The sequence below is a fragment of the Psammomys obesus genome, unplaced genomic scaffold, assembly GCF_907164565.1.
Source record: "Psammomys obesus unplaced genomic scaffold, mPsaObe1.curated_primary_1811, whole genome shotgun sequence".
NCBI lineage: Eukaryota > Metazoa > Chordata > Mammalia > Rodentia > Muridae > Psammomys > Psammomys obesus.
The window spans coordinates 5,244,870-5,262,620 of NW_026586816.1; the positions used below are offsets into that span (position 1 = coordinate 5,244,870).

The window sequence follows — 17,751 nt, forward strand, 5'->3', positions numbered from 1 at the left end:
CAAGGCTGGCCATCTCTGTGAGCAGCTAGTTCTCTTTCCAGGGGCTTGTCAGAGGACTTGTGTGTGATAAGGATGATGGAAAGCCATCTCTGTCCTGGCTCCCAGTGCTCAAGGCTGGCCCTGGCATGTTGAGCACCTAAGGTCTTCCCATCTTCTATGGAGAGTGTATATTACATGGTTCCACCTACAGGAAACACCCAGGATAGGCTAATGCAGAGTTGTGGGTCATTGGTAGCTTAGGGTTTGGTGGGGATAGGAATGGGTATTATTAGAACAGAGTTCCTCTATGAGATTAGATGGTGGTTGGGGTTGAGAGTGGATTTTATGTTACATGAATTTTCATCAATAAAAGAAAGGTGAGTTGCTAGGAAACTGAATGACAGAAGTGCACCCAGGGTTTAGGTTCCGAGCTTCCCCAGGCCCCGACCCCCTAGAAAACACTTACTCTAGAGAAAGCCCAAACCTTCACTTGCACAGACCTCAATATCTTCGGCAGTGACGCAGGACTATGTGGAACACTAAGGCTGGCCTCTCCAGACTCCATGGCCAGATGCTGCCTCTCTCTGATTGACTCAGACACATTGAGGTCACTGCTGTGTTCTGGCTTGCCTGAAGTCCAGGCACGGAGGCCCCGCCCCCCTCTGCAACTCAACTCTTCTGGGAAACAAAGGGACTCCAGTCCCCAGGGTCCTACCAGCTGCTAATTCCCCTGGGGTCACATAAAATTTGCTGAGGTCTTAACACCATCCTTTCTATTTGAAAAATTCCATGACTTTAGGAGGCTTCCTCCATCCATGCTGCACCTGGATCCCACGCTGCTTCTCTCCCTCAAAGATCCCAGAAAGATCCTTTGTCCTCTATGCCTGTAAGCCCATCCTTCAGATGTCTGGTCCTCCTTTCTTTCTGGTGGCCTGACGCTGTAAGCACTCCCCCAGAAAAAGATCATAGCATCATCACAGAACACAGCATGGACACAGCAGAACCACAACTAATTCCCAGGGATGCCAGAGCCATGGAAACCCTACTGCTTCATGGAGAAGTAGAGGTTTATACCTGAATGAGGCTCAATTAGATCCTAATGCATCCAGGAGTAATCACATAGGACAAATCTCAGGACACACTGAGAAGAATCCACACATTTTCCATGGCTATACACTACAAGGACCCTTAACTTTTTTTTAGATGCTTTAAGACTTTAATGTTCTCCATACACTCAACCAAAACCACTAACAACACATGGAAAACTCAGCAAAGATGTGGAATGTACAGTGTTGCCCTGGTCAAACTATGAACCAGCCATGTTAACACAGTTCATGGGGAAGAAGGGTAACTTAATAGCCTCACTGGAAAGCAAAAACCAACCATTTCTTCTACTTGTGGCAAGGAGAGGAAAACTGAATCACAGAACTTCTAGATCTTTCTCATGAAGCAGCTTTAAAACGGGGTAGGTGAATGGGTGCAGCTGTCGACAGCAGAGGACAGCCATGCACAATGTCATAGGGCTGAGCAAACTTTAAAAGCCTCTGCAGAACTGTTTCATTAGCAATATAAAAGCACAGCTATAAACCATACGGTGTTAAAAAATTCCTACTATATACACACTCATATAGTGTGTCACTTTTATCTCTTTTTGAGAATAGCAGTGTCCAGACGCAAAATGCTCACAAGATTCGCTGTTGACTTTAACCAACAGCTGCAGAACCCCGCAGTCTCATCGCTGTCCAGCACGCAGAGCTTCCCAACTGCCTTGTGATATGCTCCTGTGAACCCAAAAATAACTAACTGGAACTGGCAGAACAAAGTCCAAGGCAAGTCCTACGGTCCACCTAGAGAAAGGAGCAGCAAAGATAAGAAGTTGAACTTGTTAGAAAAGCAACAGGAAGGCTTTTTAAGTGCTCCAATTCGAGTAAAAATGAAGGCAGCCATTAGCCGGTGGTCTCAAGAGCACTACAGAGCCCTAGATGTTCAGTCATTATTCTTTGAAAAAGAGTCCATAATAAGCATGTATTTGCAAAACTCCATGTCTGCTAAGTTTCTGTAGCCAACCTCAAGTGACTCTAAACTTGGCATGTTGTTCCAGGTACAGTGTGGCTGGTCCTGTTCACAGCTCATGCTTCTCCAGAGTTCTTCATGAAGGCAGCCAACTTTATGACACCTTCCGTTGTGACAGCATTATACAGAGAGCCACAGATGCCTCCCACTGACCTGTGACCCTTCAAGGAGATCATGTTGAGTTCTACCGCATTGTTAAGAAATAGTTTTTCCAAAGCTTCATCTCCTTTAGTATTGCCAATGCAAAAGGGAATATCATCCTGCTTTTGCTCTGGTGTTCCACTGGACACACATAAAATCTTTGAGAATTATTAATAATCTCATAAATCATTTGGGATTTGATGGAGCTGAGCTTCTCCATGGCTTCGGCCCCTCCATTGTTCTTGGACCATGCCCATTCCAAGATGATGCCCATGACTCAGATGCTGAGACATAGAGATATGTTACACAAAGAGTTGTTGCCGGCCTGTACCTTGAATTCAATGGCTGAAGGGCATTCTCTGAGGGCATACCCCAGCAGCTCATCACGGACAATCACCACCATCACCTCAGCAGAGCCAGCCTCCTTCTGAGTACCAGCAAAATTCACAGCGAACTTGGAAACGTCCACTGGCCTAGATAAGAAGTTCGAGGACATGTCACAGGCCGGCACTGCTCCCTGATGTCTGGTATAAAGTTGACCCTTAAATTTTTAAGCCTAGAGCTATGTGTGGCCACTGTCTTATAAGGAAGTCCAAGCATTAGGACAGGCCACATGCAGACATTGTGGTTGGTGGCTTTAGCTAAGATCCCAACCAACAGCTGGCATCAACAGCTTCAGGTGATTCCAGACACAGGCTTTCGGTTTGCCTAGACATGAATTCTTCCCAGCTAAGGACCACCACATGGCAGATAGAATCCACCCTCACTATAGCCTGTCTGGATTCTCTAGCCCTGCAATGAGTGAGCACGATTAGGGCTTAGTGACCCAGTGAAGCATTAGACTCTGCAGCTCCCTTTAGTCTCTCCTATTTTTAAAGACTTATTCTTGATTTTAAATGTGTGTAGGCATGTATGCTGTGGGGTTATGTACACATGCATACAGGTACCTACAGAGGCCCAAGGCACCTGATCTCCTCGAAGCTGGAGTTACAGAAGGTCGTTAGCTGCTGAGTATAGATTCTGGAAACCAAACTAGGGTCCTCTGCCAAAAAAGCAAATTCTCTGAAGTAATGAGCCGTCTTTCCAGCCCCTGGTCATAACTACTTATTGCTCTGTAGGATGTGCCTGGCCCTATTCTGGGCATTGAGAGTATAAAGATGAAGGAGAAACAGGCCCTGTCTTTAATGATAAAGTCGTTTGGTCATGAAAGCAGCCACATCACACACAAGGATATGCTTACTGATGCTGTGTACACGGAATCCTGGCATGCCTGCTTCCAGGAGAGGAATCCAGACAGTTTTCCCGGGAGAAGCTTCCAGAGTGTGGGAGGTTAAGTATGACAGTACCCTCTCCCTAGGTTTAGAAGCCACACAGCAGTAACACATTTAAGAAGTTTTGAGGTAGGAGTTGTAGCAGCTGCTCCTGAGAACATAGGATCTGCTGAGATTGTGTTAAGAGGCTACACATGACCCTCTAACATCTGTCTCCTCTGGAATCCCTCACACAGTCCTTTAAACACAGCATCTCCTGCTGCCCTCTTGGCCTTCCATCTATCCCTTACTCAGCCTTATTTCACCCATATCAAAGGTTCTCCCTCCCAAGTCTGCTGTCACACAGAACACTGATTTCATGCTCACTTTTCCACTTGGGAACTTGTGCTTTCTCATTAGGAAATCATCACTGTATGGCTCACTCTTTTCTCGGTGCCCAGTCCAGAGTTGGGGTATGATAGGCACTTGGTAAGTACCCACTGAAGGAAAGAGTTTGTAATGAATGAGCCCTTCCCCAAGCCCCAGCTCTGTCCTAATACATTCTAATCTTTTGGCCAAACCTAATTCTCTTCCTCATCCTTGCTTTTGCAGATTTTTCCTCCAAAGCCTCAGCATAGCTACCGACACCTACAGGACATCCCCAGTAAGCCATGGCTTGTGCTTTGCCTAGGAGTAAAATATCCTCCATGAGCTCATATATTTGAACAATCCCAAACTGATGGCCCTTGAAGGGTAGGTTGTGGAACCTACTAGGTAGGTTGTGGAACCTACTAGGTAGGTTGTGGAACCTACTAGGTAGGTTGTGGAACCTGGGCGATAGGTCTTACGGGGAACAGCCCAACCTATCTGAGCCCTTTGTGTTCCGGTCTGTGAGCAAACAGCCCCACACCCCACACACACTCCCACACACACACCATGAACTAGAGCTAGTCCTACAACTATGCCCACCACTCCTGAACTGTGAGCCAGAACAATCCTTCTTCTCTGACAACAGTGAGAAACAACTTGGCTTCCACTTGCTGCCCACTATCATTCACCTCTGATCTACCACACCTCCTCTAGAACTCCAGCATCACCAGTTGCCAACATTACTTTCAGGCCATTTCATCCATGTAGGGATACACTGTAGTGAAGGAGAGAGTGGTGGGAAAGGAGAAAGGAGAAATGGGTGACAGCCTATGGAGAACTTGTACAGCTGCCACAATCCCTGTCTTCCATCCTGAAGAAAAACACATGCAGCCAAAGACAGAGGAAAGATTTCATCAGATTTGACAAGATCAAATGATGTCATGCCATGGAAGAGTTTGCAGGGATGACAGAATGAATGTGTCCAGGGAGCTTAACATTTAGAATAGAGAAGAGAAGGAAGAGACAGGAAAGGTGTGATTATAGACACAGTGCTCTGCCTGCATGGGGTGGCTTCAGACACAGTGTCCCTCAGGTTGTGTCATCTCCCTTGCAAACACAGAGACCATGGATTCTGTCTAAATATAGCCAGGAGGAGTCAACAGAATCAGTCAACAGTAGCACAGAAGGCTGCCTCACTGCCCATCACTGTTCAACCAGCTGATGCCACAATCCAGCGAAGAGCCGTTCTTGTGCCCAAAAGTCCAGCATTGACTACCAACGGCCAAGAGCACAAAACCAGAGGCAACACTGTCACCTCTTGGATTTTCCATTTCACACGTATTTTCTCAAAATAGATCTTTGTTGGTGGAATAAAAGGCAAAGCTGGAATGTAAGATAAATCCATTGCAGGGAACTTACATCCCCGTGGCCAACCACTGCTCTGGACTGAGAGCCTAGAAAAGGGCATGAACATCATTTTTAGCAGGCCCTCTTGTACACTGAATTCTTTGCTGAGATAAAACTTGTTTATGACCTTAAAACTACATCAGAAAGATCTGGGTTCAAACAGTAGCTCTTCCACTCAATCACTATGTGATTGGGCAAGTATATTAACCTCTTTCTGCCTCAACTTCTCATCTGTAAAATTGAGATAATAGAAGCTTTTCAAAAGGCAGTAAGAGGATTAAGATGAGGCATTCAGCAAAGATTAGTTGGGCACTTACAATGTTCCAGTAACAATTTCTATGTACTTAGCGGATCCTTTAATGAAGAAAGTAATACTTCTTGCTCGCATGGAACTCTATGCAGGTGTGGAGAGATTAAGAATCTGCAGAAAATCAAGCATGTAAATGAGCTAATATGAAGAAGGTGGCAATGATGTTGAAGATCTGCTATAAAGCAGGTGAAGTAGGAAAAGGATGGCTACAATGTCCCTTAGACACTCCTTTCAGTGAGAGGCAGGACCTAAGTCCTAGCCCCTGTAACAGGGCTCTCACTAAAGAAAACAGGAGACTGATGTTCTCACAGCCTAAGTTATGGCCAGGAGACTTTTCAGCCTCTTTCTGGAGCTCTTGGAACACCCTTTCAGGAATCCTTGAGGTCCTGTGTGATAAGCCTGACTTCTCCATTCTACTATGTTGGGGAGACCACCTGAAGGTCTCCACTGTGCCATCTGACTGAGCCACGTCCTCCAGCCATCCCTGCCAATGTTCAACAAATGGTGTAAAGCTGCTCCAGATAAGCCTACTCAGTGGCTAAATGATATGAATTGATGAATGCTCAACAGAAGACTAGCTGTGCTGAGTTTGGTCTCAACTGACCCACAAAATCATGACATATAAACCGATTGTTGTTTTTAGCTCCTAAATTTCAGGATGATTTGTCACATAGCAGTAGGTGGTGATAAAGAGAGCCTGCCTCTAGAGCCCAGAACACCCCCAGGCCATCTGACACAGGGGAGCATCACATTCTATTATTATTTGTTATTCTTTGTTACTAACTATTTCAAAGCCACGGCTCTCATTTGGGGGAAGCAGATTCTGCTCCTCTTTTGGGGGATAGTACCCCAAAGAAGAAGATGTTGAGGGCCTCAAACTTTAAGACTGGTGAACAACAGAATCAAGGAAAGGCTCAGGGCCCTATCAGCAGACATTGGCTGATGTACTTACTCTTTACCATCAGACCTTTCCTTCTTAGACCCCAGTGCTCACAGGCTCTTCTCAGAAGGGCAGAGAGGTTTCACAAGTAAGCATAATCCTGTATCACCTCAGGAAAACAACTACAGAGCTTTCTCTTTTTATCCTCTATTTGGCACAGTTCCAATCCTATGAAAGAAATGCAACCTCCCAGGGTGGGAGCAGAAAACTGCCAAAATTTGAAGACCAGTAAATTCTAGAGATTATTTTTTGAGTGAATAAAAAAAGTTATTATATTAAAATTTATTAACTCTTCCACACAAAGCAAAATCTTACTAAAATACCCAGAGTTCAAATAGACAGGAAGTGAACTCAAGTAGGCATCCCAAGAAAAGGTTAAGAGTCATAGGATAGCAAAGGATATTTATAAATGTGAATGGGATAAAAATGAAGAAAAATGTGAGAGGGGTTAATTTAAAATATCAAGTGGAGCAGATGTGGTGGTGCATATCCGTAATTACAGTGTTGAAAAGGCTGAGGCAGAGGCATTGCAAATGCAAGGCTCGATGGGCAACATAGAGAAACTATTTCCAAAACATCTCTCTCTCTCTCTCTCTCTCTCTCTCTCTCTCTCTCTCTCTCTCTCACACACACACACACACACACACACACACACACACACACACACAAATTCAGGGTGAACAAGATTAGCACTTGTCTAGCATACACAAAGCCCTTAGTTTTATTCCCAGCAATGGAGGCAGAATGTAGGAAGGGAGGGAGAGAATTTATTATAATCTAGGTGAAGTAGCATTCATCTTTACTCCTAGGTGCTTTGGAGGCTAAAGCAAATTAATTGCCTAAGTTCAGGAGTTTAAGTCAGACCTTGATAACCTAGCAACACAGCCAAGTGTTCTCTCGTGCTCTCTTTTTCAGAGACAGACAGACAGGTTATTGAGAACTACATGAATGTTTTACAATGTAGTTTTGATAAAGGATCCTTTTTCCCTGCTCCAGGTCAAGTAAACCACATGACTTCAGGTCCTTGTGATTGATGAGGCTGGAAATAATTCCAACAGCATTTCTCAGGACCATCCCATCATCTAATGGCCAGTATTTCAATTGCAGGCAAAGTACCCCAGAGACTCTCCACCTTGTGAAGCTTGTGTGTATTCAAAAGTTAGGGTCATCACTGGAAAAACTGAAATAAATCCATGTGTACTGATCATCTATGATGGGTCCAGGAAGATGCTTAGGAACTATGGAGAAGGGAACTCATTATTCTCAAAGGAGCTTGGCTGAAAAGCAGTAAATACATTAAGGAAAGATGATAATGGATACATGCCTTTAGAGTCTGCAGAAAGGAAATTTTACCCACAGTCAGCAACCAGATCTCCGGCTTAGTGGGTAAGAAAAGAGACGAAGGAACACAAGGTTACTTGGAAACCCAAATTGGTTTTGGTTCTGTTCCTTTGCTGGACTCTTATCTGAAGTTGGAGAAAGAAGGGAAAGAAAAAAGAAGGGACCAAGCTGAGCAGTCTGCTTTTGAGTGTCTACTATGTGCTGGGACTGTGGCAGATTTCATTTCATTTACCTTCCATAGCTACCACAGACAGACAGACACACACACACACGCACAAAGATGCTACTTAACTTGGAGGTTAATATTAAGCATAGTTTCCTGAGTGTGGATCCTCATAAAATCCTAAGACCTGAAGGTCAATATGCCTCCGTGCCTAGAGAACTGACCTATGTCCTAATTCCAAAGCTATGTGACATTTGAGAGAGGTGCGTGCAAGTTGGTGCTTTCCCCATAGGTAAGTTGTTCCTTCTGGAGCTATCTGATGTGAAGGATATCTCATTTTTCTCTAAATCATATCTTAGAGGTGGGACCATAATTGCACCTGTTAGAAGTCCACTTAGACCTCTGTATTGTTGTTGCCACTGCTAAATTTCTGTGGCGACATGGTTATACGGGGCAGGAGAGAAGCAGAGCTTTGGAAGAATTTCTTTCTGAGCCAGAGAACTCAATTCATCAGATAGAAAGTAACAGGCAGGAGTCGCTTCACAGGCAGTGTGGGTGCAAGGAAGGACGTAACGTCCTTCTCTGGACGTTTACAGAGCAGGGAGAACACCGCCTTCCAGCACCCCAGGTGCTGCCTCCCTCGACACCATGGGTGCCACCTCACAAGGGATGGGGAGCTGCCACTGCAGATGCCATTCACTAGAGTGGACTCTGAGCCAGGCAAGTCTCTCTGAAGAACAGGAAGCACCACAAGCATTGTATAACAGTGGGAATTTATTACAGGAGATGCTTACAAGGGTCGGACAGCTGAGAAGCCCCTTAAATATTAGTGACTGTCCTGGTTACTGTTGTTTGCTATGCTAGACTCCACGTCCTGGTTGGTTGGGTTTTTTTTTTTTTGGGGGGGGGTCTTTTTGTCAATTTTATATAAACGATGAGGTTATCTAGAAGAAGGCTCTCAATTGGGAAAATGCCCTAATCTGGTTGCCTATTGGCATTTTAATTAATGACTGATGTGGAAATATGTAGCTCACTGTGGATGGATCCATTCCCTGGGCAGGTGCTCCTGACTTGCATAAGAATGCAGGCTGAGCAAGCCAGGTGAGCATATCAGTGACCAGCTCTCCCCTATGCCCTCTGCTTCAGCTCCTACCTCCGGGTCCCTACCCTGACTTCCCTCTGTGGTGCGGTGGGACTTGAAAGTTGTAAGCTGATGAAATGATTCCTTTTCCCCCCAGGTTGCTGCTGGTCATGGTCTTCATCACAGCAATAGAAGCCTAAGACATCCCATGATAAAAAAAAAAAAAAACCACTTGGCAAGGGAAAGTGTCCTCCTGCCTTCCATGTCTGGATCCCAGGCTGTCATCGGGAAGCCAACGCAAGAAAGCCAAGGCCCAGAGGTGGGCACCAAAGCAGGGGACGTGGAAGAGGGCTGCTTGTTGGCTTGCTCCCCAAGGCTTCCTCAGCCTGATTTTTTGTTTTTAACTTAAGAATGTTTTTATTTTTGTTGTTTGACAGTTCCATGTAAACACATAAAGAACTTTGGGGTATTTTTAAAGATTAAAGTTGATAAAAATAAAAGTGTAAGCTGTGTAAAAATAAAACAGACGGTCTTTTCTTCCCTTTTATTTTTGGGATTATAATTGCATCATCTCCCCTTTCTTTTCCTCCTTCCAAACATGCATACAATCCACTCGATCTGTATAAAGTTACATGAATATATATTTTTAGGGCTAACAATTTGGTTTTGGATAACTAATTGATGTGTTCTCCGGGGAAGACTATTTCTGCTGCTATCAGCATTCCTTAGTTGCCTGTTATTCTTTGCATATAGGTTCGAAGCCTCATGGGCTTTCCCACATCCACTTTGGCACATCTATCAATGTTGTCCTTGTTCATCTCATGTTTAGACACTCATGTTGGTAAGGCTTTATGGGTGTAGCTTCTGACATCACTGGAAGATACAGTCCCACAAGAAACTCCCTGCTCCTCTGTCTCTTACAATCTTTCAGCCCCCTCTTCCACAGTGTTCCTGAGACTTAGATGCAGGAGTTGTTCTGTAGCTGTTCCCCTGGGAGTGGGCTCCACAACTCTGCATGTTGATTGGTTATGGTTTTTAACCTGTGTCTGTTGCAAAGAAAAGCTTTCTTGTTGAGAGATGAGGGCTACATATATGTGTAGGTACAAGAACAAATATTAAGAATGTAGTTAGGTATTATGTTTATTTAGTAAAGGGGTCTTTGTAGGTTCCCCTCCAAGATCCATGACTTCACTGGCCCTTGGTGGTTGGCTGTATTTCCAATACCAAGTGTGATTTCCCTCTTAATGAGCCAGTCTTAAGTCCAATTAGAGAGCTGTGGTTGCCACCACGGATATGTGCCACTATGGCACCTAGTGCCATAAGGGTCATGATTGTGTTCACAGGTGTCATGGCTGAGAAAACTGTTGGTTGCTTCTCTCCTTTGGAATCTTGCCTGGAGCATCCTGGTACCATGAAAACTAGTCCTCAGGGAGGAGGCATTTAGATTAGCTCCAGCTCAGGGGCCTCTGGGCCCTGTATCCAAATTGCATGGTGTCTTCAGCAATGAGGACTTTACCCCTCACCTCTCTGGGGCAACCAAAGGCAATAACAATGGCCTGTGTGTTTTGGAAGTCTCCCTGACCAGCAACTCAAAAATATGGCTTCTCATGACTGGAGTTATGGTTTTTGTTAGATGGCCTTTGGCTTTTGGAGGGAGCATTGGGAGCCTTGATGAGAAATCTTCATTTAAACCATGTGTGTGTGTTTGTGTGTGTGTGTGTTTAATAGGCTACTTTATGTAGATATTTACATGATTCCTTATGACTTTTTCTGACACATTTGCTGCTTTTTTACCTCTCTCCTATATTTATCTACCTCCACCCTCCTTAATTTAGACTCCCCCCACCCTTTCCCATTTCCATGATCGGATCACTTATGCCCTGCTCTTCTCTCTATTGCTCCTGACCACACTATCCCTTCACTGTCCCCAGTTTACATTTCTGGTTTCTGTAATTACTATAGGAAATGCGCACACTTCTGATGAGAGGGAACATGTAATGTTTCTTTTTCTGGATCTCATCCAATGTGATTTTTCTAGTTCCACCCATTTACCTGCAGAGTTCACGATTTCATTTTCTTTACATCTGAACAGAATTCCATAGTATATATGTGCCACATTTTTATCCTCCATTCATCAACTGAAGGACAGTCATATTGTTTTCATTTCTTAGGTATTCTGAATAGAGCAGCAATGATCATGGTTGAGCAACTATCTGTGAAGTAAGAAGTCAAATCCCTTGGGCATCTGCCATGGAGTAGAGCAGTATAGCTCTGCCATTTGGTAGATTTATTTTTATCTTTTTGAGAGTTCTCCACACTGATTTTTAACGTGGCTGTACAGGTTTGCATTCCACCAACAGTGAAAGGATTCCCTTTCACCACACCCTCTCCGGCTTTGTTGGTGGTTGTTTGTTGATCTTTACAGTTCTGACTGGGGTAAGAAGAAGTCTCTAAGCTGTTTCTGGGTTTCAGTGTGTTCTTTTATACCTTGCCTTCCTGGGTATGCCACTCCCCACGATGGGCTGAGCTCTTCCACATAATCAGTAATCATGAAAATGCCCCTCAGACATGCCTACATGCCATGTCTGATAACGGCAATTCCTGAACTGATACTCCCTCTTCCCAGATGAGCCTAGTTTGTGCCAAGCTGACAAAAAAACTAACCAGCCCAGTGACAATGAGAGCCACCCCACCTTCAGGAATTAAAGTGCAAAGGGGGACATGCAGTTACTACAGGGAAAACAATTAAAACAATGGCTAGAGTGAAGGAGCCCTGGATGGAGCTGTCCAGCAGCTGTAGGGGTGAGGGAGAAGATTCCTACCAGGCCAGAAGCTGAAATGCAGGGATGTTCCATGCCGCCATTGCAGAAGAGGGTGGAATAATGAGAATCCAAATAATATCCTTGCTTAGAGGGTGATTTTCCTCAGTCCTCAAGCCCAGGTGGCCCCCATAGCAGCTGGATCCTTACTTCATCTTGAGAATGATGTAATGTAATGGCAGAGGACCTGGATGAGAGCCCATTGAAGTGACTTTATCATGCAGATGGGTTTCCAAACTGGCATACAAGATCATAAGCAACCAAAGAGCAGTGCTGTGTAGGCCACTCCTGGCTCAATCAAGACGTGTTGATTCTTTGTGTGGTTGTAAACGTACATGAAAGTAAATGAATGAACAGAAATAGCCCAGGAGCCCTGGTGAACCATCAGAGCCTGTAGATGACACTGTGTGCAAGGAGAAACATGCAGGGGGCCATCCGGCAGAATCAAAGGCATGCTACCAAGATGAATGTGGGTGTCAAGGCCAACCCAAGCAAAGCATCTATTAATGTGAAATGAATCAAAGGCCAGAAGAAGGGAGGTCTCCCCAAAGGTGATACAGATGACTATCCACACAGGGAGATGTTACTTACAGATCTGCTCTTTGTCTGGGTAAAATTGTCACTCCTAGGCTCACAAGACAATAGCTCTGTTCTGCTAATAGCTGCCTGTGGAATCTTGAGGAAACCACACAAGAACTTTTTCATTCCTTACTCACTGCTCCTTGTGCATTCTCTCTCCCTCCACCCCACCCCTCCCTTTTCATTCTTCCACATCCATCTTTCCTCCTGCTGCATCTTCTCCCATTTTGCCCTTTTTCCAAGTTCTTCTTGCTCTGGGACTTCTCCTCTACTTTGAGCAAAGCCTTCCTTGGTCTCTGTTTCTATTTTTTTCAAGATGAAATAGGGTGAAGGGCAGTGATGTCCTTGAACATCTCACCAGGGAGGAGGGATGATACATGGCTTTATAGAAAAAAGAAGAGCAGTTGCCTTGATTACTCCCCTGAGAAACTTTAGAACTTGGGGCATTTCAAGTTCATATGAAAAAGCTGCAGGCAAGGTCTTTACAGCTATTTCAGTCCAACTGGCTTTTGCCAGCTCTTCTGTCCCCATCATATAGAACTCACATTGGAGATTTATGGTCTTTCTCCACTTTAGAAGCACGTGGGCTGCTGTATGCAAAACCCTGGAGAGACTCGGGTGCACTTTGCTGGTTATCCTTTAGTGTTCAGTATGCCGGAATTAGCTGCAGTGGCTCCAATATAACCCCCAAACCTTCCCCCGATCACTGAGAATCAGTGGCCTGAAGGAACTTAACATTTACAAATGATAAGACACTACAATCTGTATACCTAAAGAAACTAACCAAGAAGGAGGACTCTGGGTAAGATGATCAATCCTCACTCAGAAAGACAATTGGGATGGACATTGGAAGAAGGAGAAAACAGGAAACAGGAAAGGAGCCTATCACAGAGGGCCTCTGAAAGACTCTACCAAGCAGTGTATCAAAGCAGATGCTGAGGCTTATAACCAAACTTTGGGCAGAGTGCAGGGAATCTTAGAAAAAAATAGGGAGATAGTAAGACCTGGAGGGGACAGGAGCTCCACAAGGAGAGCAACAGAACCAAAATATCTGGGCCCATGGGTCTTTTCTGAGACTGATACTCCAAACAAGGACCATTCATGGAGATAACCTAGAACCCATGCACAGATGTAGCCCATGGCAGCTCAGTCTCCAAGTGGATTCCCTAGTAAGGGGAACAGAGACTGTCTCTGACACCAACTCAGTGGCTGGCTCTTTGATCACCCCCACCTGAGGGAGGGGCCAGCATTACCAGGCCACAGAGGAAGACAATGCAGACAGTCCTGATGAGATCTAATAGACTAGATCGGGTGGAAGGGGAGGAGGACCTCCCCTATCTGTGGAATTGGAGAGGGGAATGGGAGAAGATATGGAAGGGAGGATGGGGTTGGGAGGGAATGAGGGAGGAGATACAGCTGAGATACAAAGTGAATAAACTGTAATTAATATAAAAAATTAAAATTAAAAAAATAATAAGACACTTAACTCTGACACACAGACAGGCCTTTTTCACTACACCAAAATTGTTTACATAACCCTCTCTATGTTTGTGTGTGTATGTATGTGCATGTGCGAGTGTGTGCATGCATGCATGAGTAATAAACAGAAGAAAACACAAACAAATGAAAGTGTATCATAAAGCCACAGAGAAGTACTAAGCATTCCCCAACTTGCTCAGGCAGACTTTGCTTAGCTCCAAGTGAGACAGCGGGGTCCGCTCTCTGACTGTCTCCCCTCTGTGTTTTTTCTCCAGGTTGCTCTAAATTGCTTTTAGATTAGGGAGAGCAGTGATGGTTCTTTAGTGGCCTCACACAACAGGGCTGACTGGCTCCATGCAGAGCTATCACTGGCCCTGAGCTCCCTCCAACTCCATCAGAGAGGCAGACATCTTGAAGCAAAGGTGTCAATGTCCCACCTGCATGCCAAGGATAGCCCACTTCCTCTGACCAAGATAGGAACAAACACTGTTCATGCATGTGGACAAAGAATGTCTTACTTATCCCTCCTTTGGGAAAAGGCATTAGAACCTAACCCAGTAGCTTTGAAACCTTCTTAGCAACAAAACCATGTTTTAAACTTACTTAACTGAAAGTCCTACACCTCTGCTAGATACAAAGAACTCCCATGGTTGATCCTAGACATCTTCTGCACACTCTCCCCAAACCCACTCCATCCCAAACACTTGTGACCTTGCTTTAATGTAGTCTTCCATCAAACCCAATTCAATAGATTATTCTCACCTCGGGTGACCTCCTCTGCTACTCTGTGACTTCTACAATGTTCAGAGACTTATCTGGAAAGCTAATGATGGCTCCATAGAATATAGTATTGTGGGCTATGGATACTCAGAAAAGGATCAAAAAAAAAATCTTGTCACATCTCTCACATAGCAATGGCTGCCCCAAAAGAAAGCCATTTGAGATAGGGACCTGAGTGTGGGTGTGTCTTCACAGGGGTAATCCCAAAGAAGCAGGGGGCATAGGGTGAGGTAGAGAGGAAAAGAAGAAAGACTGTATCACAGAAGTCAGTGTGGCTCAAGTCAGTGTGGTTGCACCTTGTCTTGATAATTTCTGGGCTCAGGTTCGTGGGACCCGCTGAAGACAGTTATAGCTTTTCCAGCTAGAATTCTCAGACTCACTTCCATTTCATTCAGAGGAAGTGAAATTCTCTTTCCCCATTAACACTGTCCTCAAGTACTTCAATGTTGTCAAGCACTTCAGAGCTTGAAAACATTACCATTTCAAAATGTTCCTGAGGGTAAGTTAGGAAGGCAATGCTGTGTGTGCAGCATGATACTGGGATGTTTAAAAGGTAAATGGAGGGTGGGGTCTGGGACAAGGAGAGAATGCGAGAGGTGTGCTAGAGGAATAAACAACAGATGACATTTGATCAGTGGTCCACACTTAGCTAAGGTCAGTGGTCTACAGTGTGGCCTCTGGCCCAGCCACATCAGCATCGCCTAGGTACTTACTAGAAATGCCAGCTCTTGGTCTCTATCTAACACTAGGCTTACAAACCCGGAATACCTAAAAGGGAATCCTGACAATCCAAGAAATCCTATGTAAGGTGAAATGTGAGGTTTCCCGACTTATGCTAATCAATCAGGTATGGATTACCCACTGTGCTTGGAGCTGGAAAAAGACAGGGCTGTTCTCTGTCCTCCAGAAGGTTAGGACAAGGCAGGGAGGGCAAAGTGAGTGTCTGCAGTATCAAAATCCTGAGAATAACAAGTTAAGAAGCCTCAGGAAAGTAAATGCTAGAAGCATCACAGCAACAGGGGAGGAGAGATCAAAGCATGAGGCAAGCAAAAGAAAGTGGAGAACAAAGGTGAAGAAAAGCAAGAAAGGCAAAAACAAGAGGTGTTAGAAAGCCTCTCCAGTTACAGTCCTCCCTCTAGCTCAGTTCTTGGCCAGCTGTGGGAGAAGCCCCAGGCAGGGCCCAATTTGCATAGCAGGCAGGGCCAGAGGTAGAAACCTGAAGCTTTCCTGTAGGCCTTGAAGTTTTTCCAGACAGATGAGACATTGGAAACATAAAAAATTTCAGTTCAGTGTCTGCCAGTAGCAAGTAGGCATTGGCTTCTAGACCCTTCTGGACCTTCAGAGAGAATCCTGCTGCCCAGGAATGCTGTAAAACCTCAAATAGACAGGCTTTCCTAAGCAAGTGCCGATTAAAATTGTTATGGTCCTTCCCATAAAGCACCCAATGACACATTCTATTTATGTTTGTACGTAGTGTCTGGGCAATAAATAAATAAATAAATAAATAAATAAATAAATAAATAAATAAATGAAATTCTATCAGGTTTCTCTTTTCCCTTTCCACTTTGCAGTGCATTAGTTACCATGGAAACAGTACAGCCTCAGTGGGATGGCAGGGCCTAGTTCACTGCTCTCGAAAGCTATTTTATGTGGTGGTCCTATCACATACACTATATGACATTTAATACATCGCACATCACTTAATGTAACTAGACACACCTGTAAGCATATGCACATGCGTAATTATAACATCTTGGACTTTAGAGAACGATTGAATTTTCCAAAGAAAAGTACAAACATAGACCTTGAAAGGTAGAGATCGTGGGGTAAGTGCCACACTGCCTTGGCTGGCTCTCACAATGTGGTGTCTAAGAAGAGATCTGGTGAGGAAACAGCAGGCCAGAATGAAAAATGTGTTAGGACAGCAGGTGGGACACTGAGAGTCCGGCCTCCTCATAGTCTTACTGTGGCAGCGAAATACCTGCGCAAAACAACTAAAGGAAGGAGGGAGTTTCCCATTTAAGAAGAGATCCATTCTGGCAAGGCAGACGGTTACTGTGTGTCCACAGTCAGGAAGGGGGGAGCCAACAAGAATTGGACCAGGTTATGTAAACTCAAGGCCTGTCTTCAGTGACCTATTTCCCCCAGTGAAGTCCACTCTTCTAAGGGTCCTATAATCTTCCAAAATTGCACCAGTAGCTGGAAACCAAGTGCTTGAACGCATGAGCCTGTGGGGGACATTTTACATTCAAATCACAACACCTGAGCACATTACTGCCCGCATCAGCCTAGTCTTGTCTGTCTACTTCAAGGAAAACCACCATCCATGGCAAGCGTAAACTAGTCCACCCCCCATTCATTTACCCATCCACTTAATGTGCACATGTATTCAGCCCTGGTCCAACGCTGGGTGAGGGGTATCACCTCTTTTGAAGATCTCTGGAACAGAGGTCTCAGCATGGGATCACAGACATGGGGAGACATGACCTTACTCTCACTGGCCAGATCTCCTATCTTCTAAATACACACAACCTTCACCCAAAAAGAGAGTTCCACAATGCCATCAATCAAGTACAATCAATTCTTATATCAGCTTCAAATGATGCTCCGAGGAAGGGGAGTTCATAACCCCAAATTATACAGCATACTCTTCTCCTCAAATGTTCTATTAAGAGATTATCAGTGCTTTTGCCTGGCTATCTGATGTTTTAGATTACAGAGACCAACTTTGTATAGGACAATCTCTAGATTTCTTTGGTTGTTGACTTATTTTTACTTAAAGATAACATTATATATAATACATCTATATTATAATTATATATTATTATATATAATTTATATATGAATATATGATAAATACAAATATATATAAATGTTTATATGCATATATTATTTATATATTATACAATTATACTATAGTATTTATATTGTAGACTACATATTATATAAAATATTAATATATCATATTTTATATTATTTTATATAATTATATATGATAGTATATAATATGTACATTATATAATATGTATGTGTATATGTT

General features: G+C 44.1%; 1 pseudogene; it reads right to left on the reverse strand.

Annotated features, from left to right (window-relative positions):
* Positions 1 to 2,108: 2,108 nt before the first annotated feature.
* On the reverse strand, positions 2,109 to 2,793 carry LOC129672962 (phosphoserine aminotransferase-like; annotated as a pseudogene).
* Between the last annotated feature and the right edge of the window lie 14,958 nt (positions 2,794 to 17,751).